The following is a 20,354-nucleotide window of genomic DNA, read 5'->3' on the forward strand; positions in this document are numbered from 1 at the left end:
CAGGCCTACCTCATTCCCACCTCAGAGCCTTTGTATTTCCTCTCCTCTCTGCCTGGAACCTTATTTCCTCCGAGTTTCACATAGATGGCTCCTTCATCATTTGGGTTTCAGCTCAAATGTCATCTCAGATTAATTCTTCAGAGAGCAGCCTCCTACCTTCAGATGCTTTCTACAAGACTGCTCTCCTTTATTTTCTTCTTAGAAATTATTATTTCTTGGGATTTTATAACATTTTTAATGTCTATTTGTTTATTGCCTGCCTCTCACGACTTGCATGCAAGCATCATGAGGGCAGGGACCTTGCTTTTCTTGGTCCCTGCTAACCCCTAGCTATACCTACAAGAGTGCCTGGCACATAACAGGAGCTTACAAAAAATCTACTGAGTGATTTAAGGAGTGAAAGAATGAAGGAATCTAGTACAACTTCTTTCTTTATGAAATGAAGACACTGAAGTCACAAATTGAAAGTGGCTTGTCCAAAATTACAAAGAGGATACTGTACTGTTCTCCTCATCCCCACTTTTATGATCTTTCCAGCATCTCCAAGTGGTTGTCAACCAGGGTGATTTTGCCCACCAGGGGACATTTGACAATGTCTGGAGAGATTTTTAGTTGTCTTAACCGTGGAGAGATTGCTACTGGCAGTAAGTACATGCCAGGGATGCTGCTAAACATCCTACAATACGCAGGACAATCTCCCACAACAAAGAATTATCTGGCCGAAGATGTCAAGAGTGCTGAAGTCGAAACGCTCTAGTAGCACTTGGAAAGGAAGGTTACTCCTCCTGCTTTCTTTGCTCTTCCTCTGGGCCACTGGAAAACCTTACATAAGCCAGTTTTCCTAGATGGCCTCAGTTTCTCTGTCAAACAAGCAGTCACTTTCCATTCAAGAAAGATGCTGTCTTTGACCACCAGATTCATCTTTTCTCTCTCGAAAGTAAATCTTCCAACATCTAATTAGCATAGGACATGCCGCTGAGTTGACATTAAATTAATACTAGTTTTAAAGTTTGTTAAAGAAATTAGTTGCTCAAGCTGTCCTTTCTGCTCGTCTACATTCTACCTATCTTTCAGTCCTAAATTCTACCACTTCCAGGGGGCCTTTCCTGAGTCCCAGGCAGAGTTCATATCTCCCTTACATAATATTCTCCAAGCACTGAATTTATATTAATTAAATTACTGACTTAAGCCCAGGAGTCGCTCATTTTCCCACCACCTCTAGTAGTTTATGCATTCCTTGAGGGCAGGAACCAGGTCTCAGCAGAGCATTGGTCAGAGAGGGTGCTCAGTGAGTACTTTCTGGAAGGAAGACACATGTCCCTGACAGGCTGCATATCCATTCAAAATGACAACAAAGAAAACCTTGCAAAATGAGCATGACAAGAGAAAAGGAAATACTTTCCTCTTTCACTGTAGTCAAAGGAAGTTGGGAGGCAGGCTTGTTAACTGACGTATCTTTTCAGAATATTACTTCTCTTTTGTGGATGAATGCCGGCATTCGTGAGGCAGACAAGTGGAGCCCGCTCCCCACCAACTTGAGAAGAGGCAGAATGAGTAATTATCCTAAGTTGGTGGCGAGGGTCCCAGGAGTGGGAGGAGCAGTGTGATCTCTGCAAATCCCTAAGCCCATGACAGGGATGGGGCAGGTGGCATGCTCTGTGATCAGCACCCCAAGGGAGATAAAGAAAACAAAGCAGCAACTCTGCTTTCCGGGGAAGCTGCCTTGCTTGCCTTAAGCCTGGTGTGCTAGTTAACTCAACACAGCTGCAAACAAGATTAGAAATGAATGATTGATTTCCTTTTAAAAGAGAACACAAACAAAAGCTTTTTTTATTGTTGTTGTCACTACAGGCAAAGCAACGGAAGTGCCTGTGGAGGAAAACAATTCCAACACGCCAGTTCCTTCCGCATTAGCTTAAATGACCTGTTTAAGACATAAAACACTGAACCTAGAAAGGCCGTTAGAAATATTGCCACATTCCCATTTTATGGACAAGGAAACTGAGACCTGGAGAGGACTAACGACTGACCCCCAAGTCACAATGCACACCAATGGAAAAGCCAGAATCTAGAATTAAGTTTCCTGTCTCCTGAGTGATGTGGAGAGGGGAAAGGTCAGTGGATCTCTAGAGAGTCTTACCACCTGACCTTCAGATTTTATCAAACTGCAATCTGTCCAAATTTGGGCAAGTCACTTTTCCTTGCTTCACCTCCCCCATCCGTGAAATAATGGGTTTAGACTGAATGATCTGTAAGACTCCTCCTAGTACCAAAGCTATATAGCTATGATTTCAGTAAATGCTAATATCAAATAAAAGAATAAATGAATAAATAAATAAATGTATGGAGTGCATACTATATACCAGATGCTATGCAAAACTTTTTCTTTTCCCCAAGAGGTATCTCATTCAATCTTTACAGCCCTATAAAGTAGGCATGTTTGTTACTGCCCTTTGCACACGAGAAAGCTGGAACTCAGGTTAAGTAACTAGCTCAGAGTCACACAATTGGTGTGTCAGTTGTGACACTGGTGACAGTGGGATCTGAACATCTCCCGGTCTGACTTCAAAGATGGAAATTACAAGGTCAACAAATGTTCAAATAGTAGTACTGTCCAGTTCTTCCAGGGACTAAGACCTCACATCCATCTCCACAGAGATGACACCAGTTGGGGATACTGTGATTGTGACAGAATAAAACTGACAGAGTATAGCTTGTACTCATTGATCCAATAATGTTGCAAGGCCACCAAGAAGTGTAACATGTATTCTATAAAACAGTTCTATAGGTAAGGGAGGATTGGCTTTTATGACCCTTATTCTGAGAATCTTCTCTAAATTTCCAATCACCTCTCTGGTTCTTTGTTTGGACCTGCTTCCAACTCCCTCACTACCCTCGGCAGAATGCCTCTGCCCACACCCAACGTATCTCACACTTTCAAATTAGAGTGTTATTACTGATCAACTCTTCAGTAATTGCAATAGAGGTGGGAGCAGGGAGGATGATTTCAGTGCAAATTTGAACACGGAATCTTTTGTTTGGGGCCATGACAGAGTCATAGGGACTTAGTTGCCCTTCCATCTCACACAACTTAAGAAAAAAAAGGCAAAATAAGCCAAAGAAAGAAAACAATAAAGATCAAAATAGCAATATTTGAAATAGAAAACAGAATAACAGAGAAAATCAATGATTTGAGGAGATTACTAAAATTGGTAAACCTGTAGCCATACTGATCAGGAAACAAAAAAGAAAGAAGACAGAAATTACCAATATTGGGAATGAAAAAAAGGTATCACTATAGATTTCACTGATATTAAAAAGATAAAAAGTGAATATTATGAACTTTATGCCAATAAATACTACACATTATTTGAAATAGACAAATGCCTTGAAGAACACAAATTCCCAAGTTCACTAAAAACAAAAAGATAACCCTAATATGCCCATATTTATTAGAGAAATTAAATAAATAAATAATAACCTTTCAGAAAAAGAGAAATCACCATACCCAGATAGTTTCACTGGTGGATTCTACCAAGCATTGAAAGAAGAAATGATACGAATTCTCCATGATCTCTTCCAGAAAATAAAAGCAGAAGAAACACTTTTTGTCTCATTCTCTGAGGACAGCATTGTACTTGATACTCAAACTAGACAAATATATTGCATAAAAAAGGAAACAAAAGGTAATTATCCCTCCTGATGCAAAAATTCCTAATAAAATTTACCAATATAGAAAGAGGTTAGCACATCACGAATAAGTGAGGTTTATCATGGAAATATAAGTTCCCTTTAACATCTGAAAATCAATCAGTGGAATTTACCACATTAAAAGACCAAAAAAGAAAACCCACATGATCATCTCAATAGATACAGAAAAAACATTTGATAGAATTCAATGTCTATTCATGATTAAAAACTCCCAGCAACCTAGAAATAGAAGGAACTTGTTTATCCTGATAAAGAGCTTCTATTAAAAACTTACAGCTCATATTATACTTAACAATAAAGATTGACTGTTTTCCCTGTTAGATTAGGTAAGAAGTCATGAACACCTGTTCTCAATGCTCTTTTCAGCATTGTATTAGAAGTTTTAGCCACTGCAATAAAGGAAGAAAAATTTTAATACAAGTTGAAAAATAAGAAATGAAATTGTTATTATCAGATGATGGCATAATATATTTGTAGAAAATCCTAAGAAGCCTCTAAACCAGCTACAAGAACAAATAAATGAGTTTATCAAGTTTGCAGAATACATGGTGAATACATAAAAATTATTTATAAGCAATAAAAAAATTATATACAAGCAATAAACTATCATAAATAGAATTAAAAACAACTTATGTCATCAAACTATGAGATAATTAGTGATGAATTTGCCAAAAGATGTGTAAACCTTATACACTAAAAACTACAAAATATTAATGAGAGATGTGAAAGAACACATAAAGAAATGGGATATACCACATTCCTAGATTGGAAGGCTCCATATTTTTGAGAAGCTAATTCTTCCTAAATTGATCTATAGATTCAGTGCAATTCCAATTAAAATTCAATTTTTATACAAATATAAATTTTCAAGCTGTTTGCAAAATATACATGACAATACAAAGGACCTACAGTGGTCAAAATAGTTTGAAAAAAACAAGAACAAAGTTGCTGAACTCATACTTACTGATTTCAAAATTTATAAATCTATAACAATCAAGACAGTACAGAATTGGGATAAAGATAGAGAAACCTATCAATGTAACAGAATGGAGTATAGAATTAGATCCACATGAAGATACATGGTGTGGTTACAGTTTGTTGTACATCTACCATACCTCAATAAAGTTGCAAATAATTTTTTAAAGAAAAGAGAAAATGAAGAAAGACAAAATTTTATAACAGGGAGCTTGACAGAATCCTCAGTGAGAAAAGCAAAGAAGAGGAAAAGACATTGAGGAACTGGTGGAACGAAAACGCAAGAAAAAGCAATAATATATTAGGAAATGGACTCTGAATCGACAGCATTCTATCAACCACATTTTAAGCCCAGGTTGATTCACACTGGCTTTATGGAGGAGATAATCTGAAAAGAGGCTTAAAGCAGTGGTTTTAGAGTGTAGGCTGCAATATGACACATGATTCTTGAGCAGAGTGTTAGAAGAAAGAATATTAAATTACAGGCTTAAAAGTGTCACCTTGTCACATGCTCTGCCTCCAAGCAGAGTTTACGTAGAGACATTTGGAGAAGAGAGCTGTTCCACAGTCCATTTCTCTAAATTGTGTTCATAATATCAGGAAATGTCTAGCCACCATTCAGGAGCCTTGGATTCATCTTTGACTTCTCTCTCCCCTCACTCCTTGTGGCAGCCAAGGAAGAGACCCTTCCAGATCTCCCCTGAAGAGACAGCATGCTGCAAGGCCTAGAGTCAGCTGACAGCCTCTGCCTGCACTGTTTTGAGATCCATCACATCATTTGAGCTAAATCCCTTCTCTTGCATCTCCTAGTCAGTGAATGAGCCTCACTGTTTCTGTCCAATGAGGGATTCCCGCCAGGCAATCCTGGGATTAGAGGTGTCCAAAGCGTTGGCCAAAACGTTCACAAAGCTTCACCAAAATGAGGCTCTTCTTTCTAATCATCCTTCTTCTCTCTTTCATGGATATCAGACATGCATCATGGTCTGAAGGCTTTCCCTACCCACTTCTGCTCTCTTTATTTTTATAGGCATTCCTCTCAATACATCTCTTGCACTTCTAACTCTGTCTTGACATTTGGTTCCCAGAGAACCTGAATTGACATGTACCCCTGACACTCTCTTCCCATCACTTTAGTCCCCAAGTTTTATTGAGTCTATCCTCAAACTCTCTTTTGAAGTTACTTCCTCTTCTCCAATTTCACTGCCACGGTCCTAGGACAGGCTGCCTTAGTTCCATTGCCCAAAACCTTGCCCTAAAAATAGACATCAGATTTGAATTTCAGTGCTAGTGCTACTCTAGGAACAAAGTGGTTGTTTGTGTGGCCTGGATATCTGATATCAGGGCTACACTTCCCTTAAGAATAGGATATAATTTGGAAGGGGGATGTGAAGTTTGACTGCTAAGCTCTGCTCTGACAATTAACTGGGATCTAATGTTTCATGCTCAAATACTACCTTACTTCTTTTACATCTGAAATGAGAAAAGTTTAATCACAGTCTCTGCTCTTTGCAAAGAATCAGGGAGGGTGGTGAAAATCTGATTGGTAAAGTGCTGTGAGCTCCTTAGAAGCTCCAATAATCCTCTATGGATAAAAATGCTGTCCTGCCACTATTCCCATATATACCTTTCATTTTGACTCCAAATAATGCCTGGCTGCCTTCATCTGGTGTTTAAAGCCCTCTAATTTTATCTCTCAATACCCTCTCTCATCCTACATATGCTGCAGCCAAATGGAACCACTCACTTATCCCCAAGCACAGTCAGTGCTTTCTCACTTCAATAATTTCACTCAGTCTCTTTCCTCCATCTGGAATCTCCTCGCTTCTTACTCCCAAAGCTACTTGTCCAAATTCCACACATCATTTAAAGCCTCTCTAAAATATGACATTCCCTAAGAATCCTCAGAAGTACTCTCTCCCTCTGCTACCATTTCACAGTAATTTTGCTTGTATATTTCTCATGGCACTCATTGCTTTCTACCGTGTCTTGTGTTTATTATACTCCCTGTCTTATACAAGTACTCTCTACTAGGCTATAACCTCCTTGCCCATCTCTCTGATCCCTACCCTCTCCCAGGACCTGCCACCTAAGGGCTGCTCAAGCCCTTGGTTCTGAATAGGTGCATTGTTTTCAGAGGTAGTCATGGGTTCTCTTGTGTTCCGTGCATTCTTATGCAGTACCTCTTTGAGACCCAAGGTTACAGACTGTCAGGGCTGCTGGAGAGGGCTCCAGGCAGCTTTGCCAGGAAATCAAGTATTTCCCTGAGCAAAGCCTGCTGTGCAATCCAGTGAGTCTTGCATTGTTAACAAAGTTATCTGGTCAAACTAGCTAAAAGAGTAAATAAGCAGAAGGTCTCCAAGTTTTCACATAAGGATGTGAATAGCCATCATTGCTAAAACAGACTGCCTTACCTCCAGTGTCTGAACAAAAGTTTTCAGAAATTATTGCAAGCTGGGGGGAACATCAATATTAGCTTCCATCCTGCGCCTAACATCTGCTCCATTGTGTGTTCTCTCATTCTGATTCTCCACTTACCATCAAGCCTGATCCCTGAACGTCAACCACTCACTCTGTAAAGTAACAGTCAAAATGTGAATGGGGGGCTTCCCTCGTGGCGCAGTGGTTGAGAGTCTGCCTGCCAATGCAGGGGAAACGGGTTCGTGCCCTGGTCCGGGAAGATGCCACATGCCGCAGAGCGGCTAGGCCCGTGAGTCATGGCCGCTGAGCCTGCGCGTCCGGAGCCTGTGCTCCGCAACGGGAGAGGCCACAACAGTGAGAGGCCCGCGTACCACAAAAAAAAAAAAAAAACTGTGAATGGAATTCCAATGCATTTTTCTAAGAACATTACAGTGGTCCTAGTCTTGCCAAGGGGTTCTCTCTGTCTGCTGTGTCATCCAAAACAAGCTTCCATGAACACATTCCCAGGTCAGTAAACATTCAACAAGGAATACATATTGAGGTATACTGTGTGCCAGGAACAGGGCTGGGCATACAGAGATAAATAGTACCCAGATCCTGCACTCAAGAAGCACTCAGTGAACCAAAACAGCCTTTATTCTTTTTTTTTTTTTTTTTTTTTTTGCGTTACGCGGGCCTCTCACTGTTGTGGCCTCTCCCTTTGCAGAGCACAGGCTCCGGACGCGCAGGCTCAGCGGCCATGGCTCACGGGCCCAGCCGCTCCGCGGCATGTGGGATCTTCCCAAACCGGGGCACGAACCCCCGTCCCCTGCATCGGCAGGCGGATTCTCAACCACTGCGCCACCAGGGAAGCCCCAGCCTTTATTCTTAGGATACAAATTTTCTTTTGGTTCAAACTTTTATGACATCCTTGGACCATACAACTCTGTCAATTCTTATTTTAAGGTTCAGTTCTAGAATAGTTTTTAATGAAGCAAAACAAACCTCCCTGATTCAGAGGATCAGCTCTGCCCACCATATCTGTCCAGTGCAGTGAGGTTCCAACCCATCACCTAGAGAAGCAATTTTACAAAAGCTCTGCGATAGAGCATCAGTAGAACACAATACAGCAACCCAGTGGATGAGTTAAGACCCACACATAAAAAGGAAAGTTGTTCTTTCACATCTTGGTCTTCCATGCAACGTAAAAGTTCTTTGAGTTTTCCCAGGTATAAAGAGAGCTAAGAACAGAAAGTTCTAGAAGGCCGTTCACAGAGGCAGGCAGATCATGATCAGGAATAGCAATTTTCTCCGGTGTGGTTAATTAGCTCTAGCTGAAAAGGCAAATGTGTTTCCTTCAGCAGAGCAGAAACAAACATGGTGCTTGTCTTAGTTTGCAAAAGGTTTCAAACAGTAGTGTTTTTAATCCACAGATTAAATATCCAATAGCGGCTACCAGCCCAGTTCCAAAGGCTGCAGTGCAGCCTGACTATTAATTTCCTGAAAGCTTAGCAAAACAAAGTTGGATGCCAGATTCTTGAGAAAAGTCTCCTCTTCGAATAACAAATCTTCCTCCAGCTTTTTAACTTCTTCCCAAGGTCTCAGCCAAGATAAAAGAAACATAGAAGCATCACCTTGGATGCTATCTCACCACCTCTGAAAAGCCTGAGAAACCTATCACTGCTTGCCAGCAGACCAAAGCTCCACCTTGTCAACAGCTCAAATGCCCTGGGATTTTCCATCCTTCTGATCTGTCATTATGGAGATGCAACACATTCATTAGTGAGCTGCTCCTAACTCTTAAAGTGTTGCTCCTGAAACAAGCTTGAAAATTTAGGTGCTGTTGCCTATGTGGAATGAGCCCTGGAACCAGAGTCAGGAAACCTGCATGATGGACTTTGAACTCAATGTTTACCCGTGAGAAAGTTATTCTCTTTGAAACTGTGTATTTACTTGAAATATAGGGATAATAGCACCCACCCTGACTACAGGATGTTTGTAAAACTCAAATGAGATAATGCATGGAAATAAATTTGATAAAAGGAAAAAAAAATCACTATATAAATATAGAGAAATAAGTAGAGCTGATGGCCAATCTGTTTAACTTGTATTGCTTATGTAGGCCACATGGACACAAATATTTAGAGATACTGTCTTTGTCAAATAGCAAAAGAAAAAAAATACCTTAGGATTAAGAATTAGAAAACCTGTAGACTGGACCATATTTGAGTTTTAGCACTGTCAGGTACACATATGACAATACATCTTTATTTATTTATTTATTTAATTTATTAATTTATTTATTTTTGGCTGCGTTGGGTCTTCATTGCTACGCGCAGGCTTTCTCCAGTTGCGGCGAGCGGGGGCTACTCTTCATTGCAGTGCACGGGCTCCTCGTTGCGGTGGCTTCTCTTGTTGCAGAGCACGGGCTCTAGGCGTGCGGGCTTCAGTAGTTCCGACCACGTGGGCTCTGTAGTTGTGGCTTGTGGGCTCTAGAGCGCAGGCTCGGTAGTTGTGGTGCATGGGCTTACTTGCTCCACGGCATGTGGAATCTTCCTGGACCAGGGCTCAAACCTGTATCCCCTGCATTGGCAGGCAGATTCTTAACCACTGCGCCACCAGGGTAGTCCATGACAATACATCTTTTGTTGAATAAAACCTACCTGCAAGAGTGATGGGATGCAATCCGTATATCAGCTCAAACTCTACCTTGTCCGCTTTAGCCTGTGCATGGCATCTCAGGGAGAGTGCTTATGCCCCTGGAAGGCAAGGGTGTTGTTAACACAGGGCATTACTGTTGAGGAGGTAATACCAGGACACTGGAGCTCAGTGGAGGAAACCAACAGGTCCAGACATGTTTAAGAACTTTAGTTGGGTATCATTCTACTGAAAAGTGTTGGGAGAATAGAATTAAAAACAAAACCGGGCTTCCCTGGTGGCGCAGTGGTTGAGAGTCAGCCTGCCAATGCAGGGGACACGGGTTCGTGCTCCGGTCCGGGAAGATCCCACATGCCGCGGAGCGGCTGGGCCCGTGAGCCATGGCCGCTGGGCCTGCGCGTCCGGAGCCTGTGCTCCGCAATGGGAGAGGCCACAACAGTGAGAGGTCCACGTACCGCAAAAAAAAACACCTCTTCCCAGACCAGAAAATCTTTCCACAAAGGAAGTAAAGAAGGAAAACACTTTTATTATTGAAAAAGCATTAAACCATGTGATGTGTTTCACAGGCAATTTGCTAAGTGATTTGCGAAGGCAGAAAGGACTCTTACTCCCTTATAAGGCCAGGCCAGGCGGGGCCAGGCAGATACAAGTCATTAGACACATGGATAAACAATCACTAATCCTCAAGTAACAGCTCTTAACAGCACCTTTGTCACACATAGTTCATCCTAACTTTACCATGGGAACTGGGGAGACCACCCATGTTGTTAGCTAATTGGCTTTATCCAGAAGAGAAACAAACTTCTTATCTCTTTATGACAGACAGTTTAGCAAATTGGAGCAAGGCACCCACTGAAATTAGGTTTTACCCTCCCATGGGAACTGGGAAATAGGAGCACCATCTCCCTTGATGTTCGCATTTCAAAAAGATGGTTTCCAAAAAGACATCCCTGGGTCATAAAACTGAGGAGAGGTGCATGTCAGAGGGATGAAAAACTACTCACAAGTTTTCTAAGGTAAATGCTGTGTGAAAAAGGAAGGGAGGGAAATCTTTATTTTCAACAGGAAGAACCAAGACTTTAATTTGTATTTGCTCTTACAGAAACCCCAAGCTTTTTCAGCAGAAAAATTATATTTGAGGGAACAGATGGAAGGTATAAGCACACCTTATTCCCAACGGTGACTTCTGGGTGGTAGAAAATCTGGGTGACAACTCTTCCCTTCATGGTTGGCTTTGGAGCCCGAGAGAAGCCCTGAATTCCTTACCTTTCATGCATCAAGTCCTCAGCCTTTCTCTGATATTACAACCTCCTAGTAACCAAAAAGGGGATGTCAACTCTCACCTATCAGTCACATTCCCCTTGTTCTTCTGGATATTTCTGCTCTGAATGCTGCTCTCTACCCTCTCTGGGCCATCATCTGTCTGTATGAACTGCCTCCCTGCTGACCACCCCTGAACCTCTGACCCCTCTGCTGCACACAGGTGCTCCTGTTGTTCTTCTCCAGACCAGGGGCTGGGGCCCTGCACCACCGCTGGTTGCCTGTTGTGGTTCTGCGTCCACCATGTCCTGGTGCCACTCGAGCTTTCCACAATGTAGCCATGAGTAACACTCTGGTGACAAACGATGCTTGAGAAAGCTGCTCTCTCCACTACTACCACGTAGAGCTCTGCCATTGCCTCCCTGCTTACCTTCCATATCCAAAGCTCTCTTCTATAAATAGGGATACACTTTCTCCTTCCAGTGTGCCACTCGGAACCCCAGGAATAGAATTCTCTATATTTTCACTTGTAGTTCTCTCTTACCCAGTGCATAGGACCCCTGAGGAAACTAGTTAGGACCATTTAACGTAGTGCTTCTAGGTTGACCAGAACCCCTGTTTGCCTGAGACAGTCTAGTTTTAGCACTGAAATCCCCCCAGCTCAGTCCAGAGTAAATCAGGCCAGCTGGCTACTCTATGACGGCATCTCAAACTTTAATAGGCATGCAAATTCCCTGGGGATCTTGTTAACATGCAGATTTGGAATCAATGGTTCTGGGGTGTGACCACATTTTGAACAAGGGTGTAAAGTACAGCATCATGAATTTTTGTCAGATATCTGATTTCTTCCCTTTTGTGCTTGCTACTGAGTGTGAGCCTCCATGCTCGGCTCTATTTAGCAGTGATTTTTCTGTACTTATTACCCCACCATCCTTCATTGCAATCTGGCTTTTGCCAGAGCCTCCTCTGATATACCAGATAGCCCCGCTGCAATCCCTGGTAGCAGACACTGTTGATTTTATAACCAACATCCATCCCTCACATTCTCCCTCCTATAGGACCTGACAGGTGAGTAAATATGGATCCAAGAGGTTTTAAAAACCATGTTGTCTAGCTCTTACGTCTGTAAGTTACTTAAGAGCAGAGACTGTTTATCAGCTCATTCCTGATGCTCACAACACAAAGCATGACTTCTTGCTAAGAGCAGCCTTTCCACAAATGCTTGTTTGTTCCTTCTTTAGGTCCCCAACTCATTCTACAGCACATAATTAGTATTTGAAATCTTCTAACAAATAGAAATATGAGAGTAGTTAAGGTGTCTTGGAGTTGTAGGGACACAGAATTTAGAACTGGGATTAAGAATGGCTTTAAATATCCTAAGGCTGCATATTTACCAATAAACACTATTGTTTGTCTTAAATGACAATGCCTTTTATGTACATGGCATTACACCATAGACTCACTTATTGAGGTTAACCAAAGAAAATGCTTGCAGGGTAAACACATGTCAGTGGACACTCTAAATGTAGTGTTAACCTTGGATGGAACATCAATTTAAAAACATCCATAAAATAGACATTTTTTGTCCAACAAATGGCAAACAGATTAACAGTGTTATAATAACACAATTATTTAATATTTTGTTTTTCCTTTATAGTAGCTTTTTGAAGAGAGGGGAACAAAAGGAGAAGAAGGTTTTAAGGAAAAGACTGAGCAGCAAGATGGTAAAAAGATGCTTAGATAAACCTCTCATGATATATAACCCACTTAAAATGTAAAAATCATATTTTTTGTCCCTGCATGGATGAGCTGCTGGGAAAGTAAAAGAAGCCAGACATAAAAGAAAGTATGGATCCCTGGGGATAGTTTGCACTTGTGTGAGCTCTGATCGTGGGTGGTCTAGCGTCTGGCTTCTAACTAGAGACAAAGTGTGAGCCTGGGCAGCGTGGGGTTAAGATTAGAGACTACATAAAGCTGGATTCCGCTAAGGAGAAAACATCCACAACTGGTAGAGGAAGAAAATGGACAATATACTTGATTTGATTTTGACTCTGGGTGGAGCAGAAAAAAAAGAAAGAAAAGAAAAGAAAGAAAGAAAGAAAAACAAGTTTCCTCTGAGAATTCCTAAACCCTGGCAGTGTTTGAGGATTTGAAGCCAGAATCTATCTTGCTTCCATGGCACCAAAAAAACCCAAGCTAAAAATTAAGTTTAAAGTGGTCTTGGGTGGCAGTGCCTCTTGATGGCTATAAGGAGCAAACACAAGTCTTCTCCGGAGAAACACACTTCAAAGCCAGGCCTCAAAGGATTTCCGCCCAGAACACTCAAGGAACATGAACTCACATGCAAAAACTAGTATACACACCAGTTAGCCTGTATATGAGAAACAGCAAAAACAACAAATTACTGAGTTTTATCCATGTGGCTGACTGAAATTACTAGAAATGGAATATAAAACAAATACTATTAAAATGCCTAAAGTAATCAAGAGGGTATTGAAATAAAATTTTTAAAAAAGACTGTAAAATTTAACCAGGCAGAATTGAAGGAAAACCTCACTATAGAATGTTTATTTATTAAAAATATATAAATTGACATTAGAAAATTAATGGATGGGTTAAACAGTATATTAGGCACGGCAGAAATGAGAGTTATTAAACTCTGAGATATATTTGAAGAAATTATATGGAAAATAGAATAGAAAGACAGAAAAAGATGGACGTGTTAAAAAATTTAGACACACAGATGACAGAGTACAAACCTCTAATGTGCTCGTCAGAATTTCAGGAGAGAATGGAAGAGAGAAAACACTTGAGGAGCTAATGGAATTGATGAAAGGCACCAGCACTTGGGTTCAGAATGCCCAGTGAATCCCAAGCAGAATAAAGGAAAAGAAATTCACACTGAGGCACATTGTAGAGGAACTATAGAACTCTGAACAGCAAAAAGAAATCTTAAAAGCAGTTGAAAAGAAAAATCTACACAACTGATAATTTACTTCTCAACTGCAACAATCAAAGTTAGAAGACACATCTTTAAAGTGCTAAGAGAAAATAATTGTCAAAATAGTATAGCATACATAGTGAAACCATCTATCAAGAACAACAGTGAATTAGAGACATTTTTAGACAAAAACAAAAAACCACTTCACTTCCAACAAACTCTTAACTAAAAGAATGTCTGGGTGATGTTCTTCAGAAAAAGAAAAGAATCCCAGAAGGAACATCTGAGAAATAAAAATACCAAATAAAGGACAGTGTGGACTTACGGGTAAAACTAAACAAATATTGACTGTAAAAGAAATTAACAATATAATTCAATTTGTGATGTTAAAAAAATAAAGATAAAATTTATACCTTGGAAAACAATGACATGTGGGGTGAAGTTAGTGACTGTCTCAAGAATTTTAATTTTATCTTTTTGTCGAGAAGGAAGATAAATATGCCGGTTTGCTTTGGACTTTGTTAAGTTAAACGGGCATGTTAAAATTTTAAATGTAGCCAAAAAAGTGGAATATAAAACTTCCAAACTGGTGGAGGAAAATAAACTGTTTGGGGTGTGAATAGGGAGCAGAGTCAATCCAAAAGATTGAAAGAAAAGGGAATTAAAAAAGAACACTGAAAAGGCACAAAAATGGAAAAATAAAATGAAATAAATGATTTCAAACATATCGTTTATCTCAATCAATGTAGATGAACTAAACTCCAGTTAGAAGATGGGGTTTTTAGATGGATTTAGAAACAAACTCAGCCTATATGGTATATACAAAAAGATACAACTAAAGAATAAAGGCAGAGAGATGTTAGGATAAACTCATGGAAAATGAAAATCTAGGAAAAAGTCAAAGAGGGAAGACGGTATTAAAAGTACTGCTAGAGGGCTTCCCTGGTGGCGCAGTGGTTGAGGGTCCGCCTGCCGATGCAGGGGACACGGGTTAGTGCCCCGGTCCGGGAGGATCCTGCATGCCACGCAGCGGCTGGGCCCATGAGCCATGGCCACTGAGCCTGCGCATCTGGAGCCTGTGCTCCGCAACGGGAGAGGCCACAACAGTGAGAGGCCCGCGTACCGCAAAAAAAAAAAAAAAAAAAAAAAAGTACTGCTAGAGATAAAGATGATTAGTAAATATTAATAAAGCTTTAATTCTCTAAGGAAATAATTCTAAACTTGCAAGCACCTAAAAACATACACACAGCGTCCAGCAATAGGATAATACATATCATTTTTGAGCCCACATGGAATCTTTGCAGAAAAGTAGCCTCAAGTTGGACCAGAGAATTTCCAGTAAGTTTTAAGGGGAACAAAGTATTTTAAAAAAGAAAGAGACAAATATAGATCAATGGAGGCAAGAACTCCTTCAATGACAAGTGTATCTCAAATTTTTCTTTTAGAAACTAAAAACAGAGTTACCATATGATCCAGAAATTTCGCTCCTGGGCATATATCTGGAAAAGATGAAAATTCTAACTCAAAAAGATACATGCACCCCAATGTTCATAGCAGCACTATTTACAATATCCAAGACATGGAAGGAACCGAAATGTCCATCAACAGATGAATGGATAAAGAAGATGTGGTATATATACACAATGGAATACTACTCCGCCATAAAGAATGAATGAAATAATGTTATTTGAAGCAACATGGATGAACCGAGAGATTATCAGACCAAGTGAAGTAAGTCAAACAAAGACAAATATTAAATGATATCACTTATATGTGGAATCTAAAAAAATGATATACATGAACTTATTTCCAAAACAGAAATAGACTCACAGATACAGAAAACAAACTTATGGTTATCAAAGGGGAAGGGGGGAGGGAGGGATAAATTAGGTGTTGGGATTAACATATACACACTACTATATATAAAATAGGTAAACAACAAGGACCTACTGTATAGCACAGGGAACTACATTCAATATCTTGTAATAACCTGTAATGGAAAGAATCTAAGAATATATATAAATATATATATATATATATAAAACTGAATCATTTTGCTGTATACCTGAAACATTGTAAACCAACCATACTTCAATTTTAAAATAATTTGTTTTCTTTTAGGCTTTGCTGATTGACAATTTTGATAAATTCATATCTTATCATTTTCTGGAATCCTCCATCTGGTTTTTTTCTTTAATATACAAAATATTTGGTTGAAGCATGAACAGTCTGTAAATTGGTTCTCTAGTGTCATGTCTCACACACATGTGCATGCAACTGTATGTGCTTACTCTTTGGTTGTTTGACATAATTTAATTTTAAAAACAAGCTGAATTTTAAAAATTCAGTCCTCTATGTTAGCCCAGACATTAAAGACTCTGTCAGTAATTGCAATTCACTTAAAAAAGAAAACTTTGATATAATTATTTTTTAAATATCAGTAGTGTGGATATTGATTATTGTTGTACTATATAATTTTTTTTAAACCCAGTTATCATTCCTTATGACAAAGTTCTCTTTTGCTTGGACTTGAGATACTCTAAGATGTTTCAAATGATCCCAAGGACATAATAATGTACAGAAATAGTTTGGAAAAGATAGGATTTGTGAAGCTGATTGTAATAAAAATGCATTCATTACAAACACCATAAAAGCAGGCACGCAGTCATTTTTTTCTCACCATTTTAACTTCAGGACTTAAAATAATATCCAGCACATAGTAGGTATTTAGCAAATTTTTTAGTGGAAAAAAAGATATTGTAAATGTAGGCTGATAATTAAGTGGCCAGAAATGAAAGGACTGCATCTAATAGGAAAGGAAAGGCACTCATAATCATTAATTATTTTATTTCATTCAGCCAGTCTCTACTGAGTACCTACTCTGTGCCAGGAAATGTTCTAGGTATCTTGTGATATACTGATGAGTAACAGGCATGGTTCCTTTATCAGCGTGGAACTTACAATCTGTTTGGGGAGATACAAACTGTTGAAAATATATAGGGTGGTCACAAGTATCAAGTTCTGAGCTTCTGAACAGTGTGGCAAGGGAATGGGAGAACTCAATTCATCGCCTGCTACAGGCATCTTCCAGTGCAGCTTTGATTTTACCAAAAATTTAACCATTTACAATAATTCTTCAATATCCATTGTTGACACAATACTTTAATATCCATCATCTCATTTGAAGAGGAAAGACTGTATATTACCCATTACAAGTAAGGAAAATGAAGTCCAGCGCAGATAAATCACAGGATTAGAACCCAGATTTCCTGAATCCAAATTATTGGCAATAAAGGGGATATCCCCTCTTTAAAAATGGATTTTGATATTTGTTTTTAGCAAATATTTGAAAAGAAGAAAAATCATAGTCTTCTTTTGGTGCTTTCCAAAATGTCAATCTATCCAGAATTTCCAATTCTGGGTGACTGTCAGAATTTTTCACTTTTTCTCTGAGGATTAGTTCTTAGCTATAGAGAAACAGTCATCGGTTATATGAGAATTAGTCCCTGAAAGAAAGGCAGGTTGGACGTGGCCTTTAGTCCACTGTGAACTTCTTGAAACAAGACAATGTGATTTGCATCTCTGCCCCTAGTGTCCCCCACTTAACAGGGTGGCCGAATGTGCGGGGTCAGCAGTAAAGCGTGTCAGTCCTCCACGCCATTCTGACAACCACTTCCCCGGGCCCAGGCCCTGTGACACCACAGCTCAAATTATCTTCCAAAAACAGCAGTGTCTGTCATGCCTTTGCTCAGAAGCTTTAGGTGGCTCTCTCTTACCTACTAGGTATTGATCAAATCATTCAGTCTGTCACTCGAAGTCTGCCATAGCCTTTTTGAGGTTTATTGTGTTCTGCTCATCTCTCCTTCTCTCATTCAACACCTCCTCCCCTGGTCTCCAACCACCCTGGTTTACTCGCTGGTGCCACAGCACACTTGATTTTGTACAACGCCAGGTCTTTGCTCAAGCTGCTTCTTCTGTCTAGAACACCATGCCCTGCCTATGTATATTTATCTAACACATCCTTAACAATCTCTGACTTCTTGCATCCTTGACTTGTAATTAACCTCCTTTCCCCAGGCTCCCACCGTGAGCCCTTAGTTTGCAGGCCTCCCTGACCCTTATCACAGTCTACTTTGAATCAGAGTGACCACTACATATCAAGAGTTTAGGAATGGCTTGCAGAAAGTGCCAATGTTTCATTCTTGCTGACCCTAGCTCAGTTTCTGTCACATAGTAGATGTTTCTTGAATTCCGGAATTAATCAATTATACCACTTAGGGTAACCAGAAGTGCCAGAACCACCTCTATAGAGTCAATTTGACCCTGCCAAAGTTTCCTCCCTTGAAAATAGAATGCAATGACTCACAGAAGTGGCAATATTGTCATGATCACAAAGCAGGTGACAAATATAACATGCTACCTGACATCTATTTTTAAAAATGAAGAAGACCTAGAAACTCAAAGCAGGCATTGGAAATTAAAACTGTCTGTTCACTGTTACCAGAATGTTACTAATGAAAGTTGTCTAGTGATCCCAGAAATTGGTCCAACCAGGGAGAAAAAGTTTTCTCACTTCTATGCTTGTTTTTCCCCATATTGCAAAGTTAATTTGTATCTAGCTCTTCTAAACTTTTATTTTGTTGGCTTTCAGTCTCCCAAATTCAGAAAACTATTGAATTGCTCCTGACATCTAGTTGGCTTGATCTGGAGTGCATGCATAATTTAAGCTGATTGAATATTTTGCCACATTAGAGTGGAAAATATCTGAATCCCCAAAACAGTAAAAGAAAATGACAGGTTCAAATAACACTTGGCATCACCTTCTGCAAATTTCTGCCAGGTAATTAAGGCTGTCTAGGAGGCTGAAATGGAAATTTGCCTTTAGCTATAGGATATGCTCATAAACAGTCAAGGCCCAGAAAGATGACTGTCTTTAGCAGATGCAAAGTCTTCCTTCCTTGGAAGCAAGATAAAATAAACACATTCCTCAGATTATTTGCTTTTTATTTTTTTAAAGATTTTTTTTTTTGAATTGATTTCCTTTTGAACCAAAGAAAATGAGGCTTGGAAGATGCTTTCATTAGTAGAATTTACTTAGCTTTGAAATATACAAAAAAGACACTATTAAAACCGTCAAGGTTTGTTAGAAAAAAACAACTAACAAAGCTGCCAAATGGCTCAGGTTATAGTTGCTGGTGGTTTCCCCTCCTTGCTCCAGCCCTGTGCCCCCTCTCACTCAGTGTTGTACCCGCAGGGCATGAAACATGCTCTCCCTTCACCCTGGCGATGACCTTGTGCAAATGGCCCGAATTCTAAGAGTGTGAAGATGAGGCATCTTCCACAATCGCAGTTGCAGCAGTATGACAACAGAACTGACAGAGCTAAAGAGAAAATCTACCGGGAAGGCAGGGTGTGGCAAACTGGAAAATGAGGGCAGAGAGGCAGCTGAGCCTCCAGCATAGCCCGGAGGGAGGAACAAGTAGGATCTGGGAGACTCCTGCGCGGCTGGGTGTAGGTAGACAAGCTCTCTGTTGCAGAGCAGGGGCATTTCATCAGGCCTCGCCAAGCGAGGGTATTCCTTAGGGCTCTCAGTTTCTTTTTGTTTTCTTCCCATGCTCATCAATAACAATTCTGATCTTCCTTTTGAGATACTTTGACTCTGGGAATGGGGGTGGAGGATGTGAGTATTCTGGTCCCTGGAAGGGATGAGTGCAATCAAAAATATGCACCAGCTTGCTCTATTTGGCAAATTTGTTGAACACGTACCCAGGGCCCTGCACTGGGGATTTGTCAGGAAAATAAGAAAGGCCATGCCCTCATGGAGTTTCTATTCTAGAAGAGGAAGATGGACAATAATCATATGAACAAGCAAACAAATAAGATCAATTGATATAATAATGAAGGTCACAGAGAAATTTTACAAGGTGAGTTCAGGGAGGGTGACTGGATTGGGGGAGGATAGCTGCAGATGGAGTGGCTGGGAAGGCCTCTGTGAGGTGGTGCTCTTTGAATTGACACCTGAATGAGAAGAAGGAGGCAACCATGTAAAGATCTGGGAGTTCCAGGCAAAGGGAAGAGCAAGAGCAAAAGTTCTGAGACAAGCATGAGTTTACAGTCAGGAACAGGAAGGAGGCCTTATGCCAGGGAAACAATGAACACATGGGTGAGCAGGGAGAAGTGGGCTTGGATAGATGCTAAGAAAATAGAGCTTGGGAACCTGAGAAATGGGAGACCAAACAGACCTTGGACCAGATTGGATTAAGATGGATGCTCCCCCTAAGAATTTCTTCCACTAGCCAGTTCTAGACAGTAATCCCTCTCCATCACCCCTCCTCTCCCAAGAAAACCCTTCTGTTCTCTGAACTACCACGGCAATTCTCCTAACACACCCTGTCAGTTCACACCGTGGGCT

The sequence above is a fragment of the Physeter macrocephalus genome, chromosome 1, assembly GCF_002837175.3.
Source record: "Physeter macrocephalus isolate SW-GA chromosome 1, ASM283717v5, whole genome shotgun sequence".
Taxonomy (NCBI): domain Eukaryota; kingdom Metazoa; phylum Chordata; class Mammalia; order Artiodactyla; family Physeteridae; genus Physeter; species Physeter macrocephalus.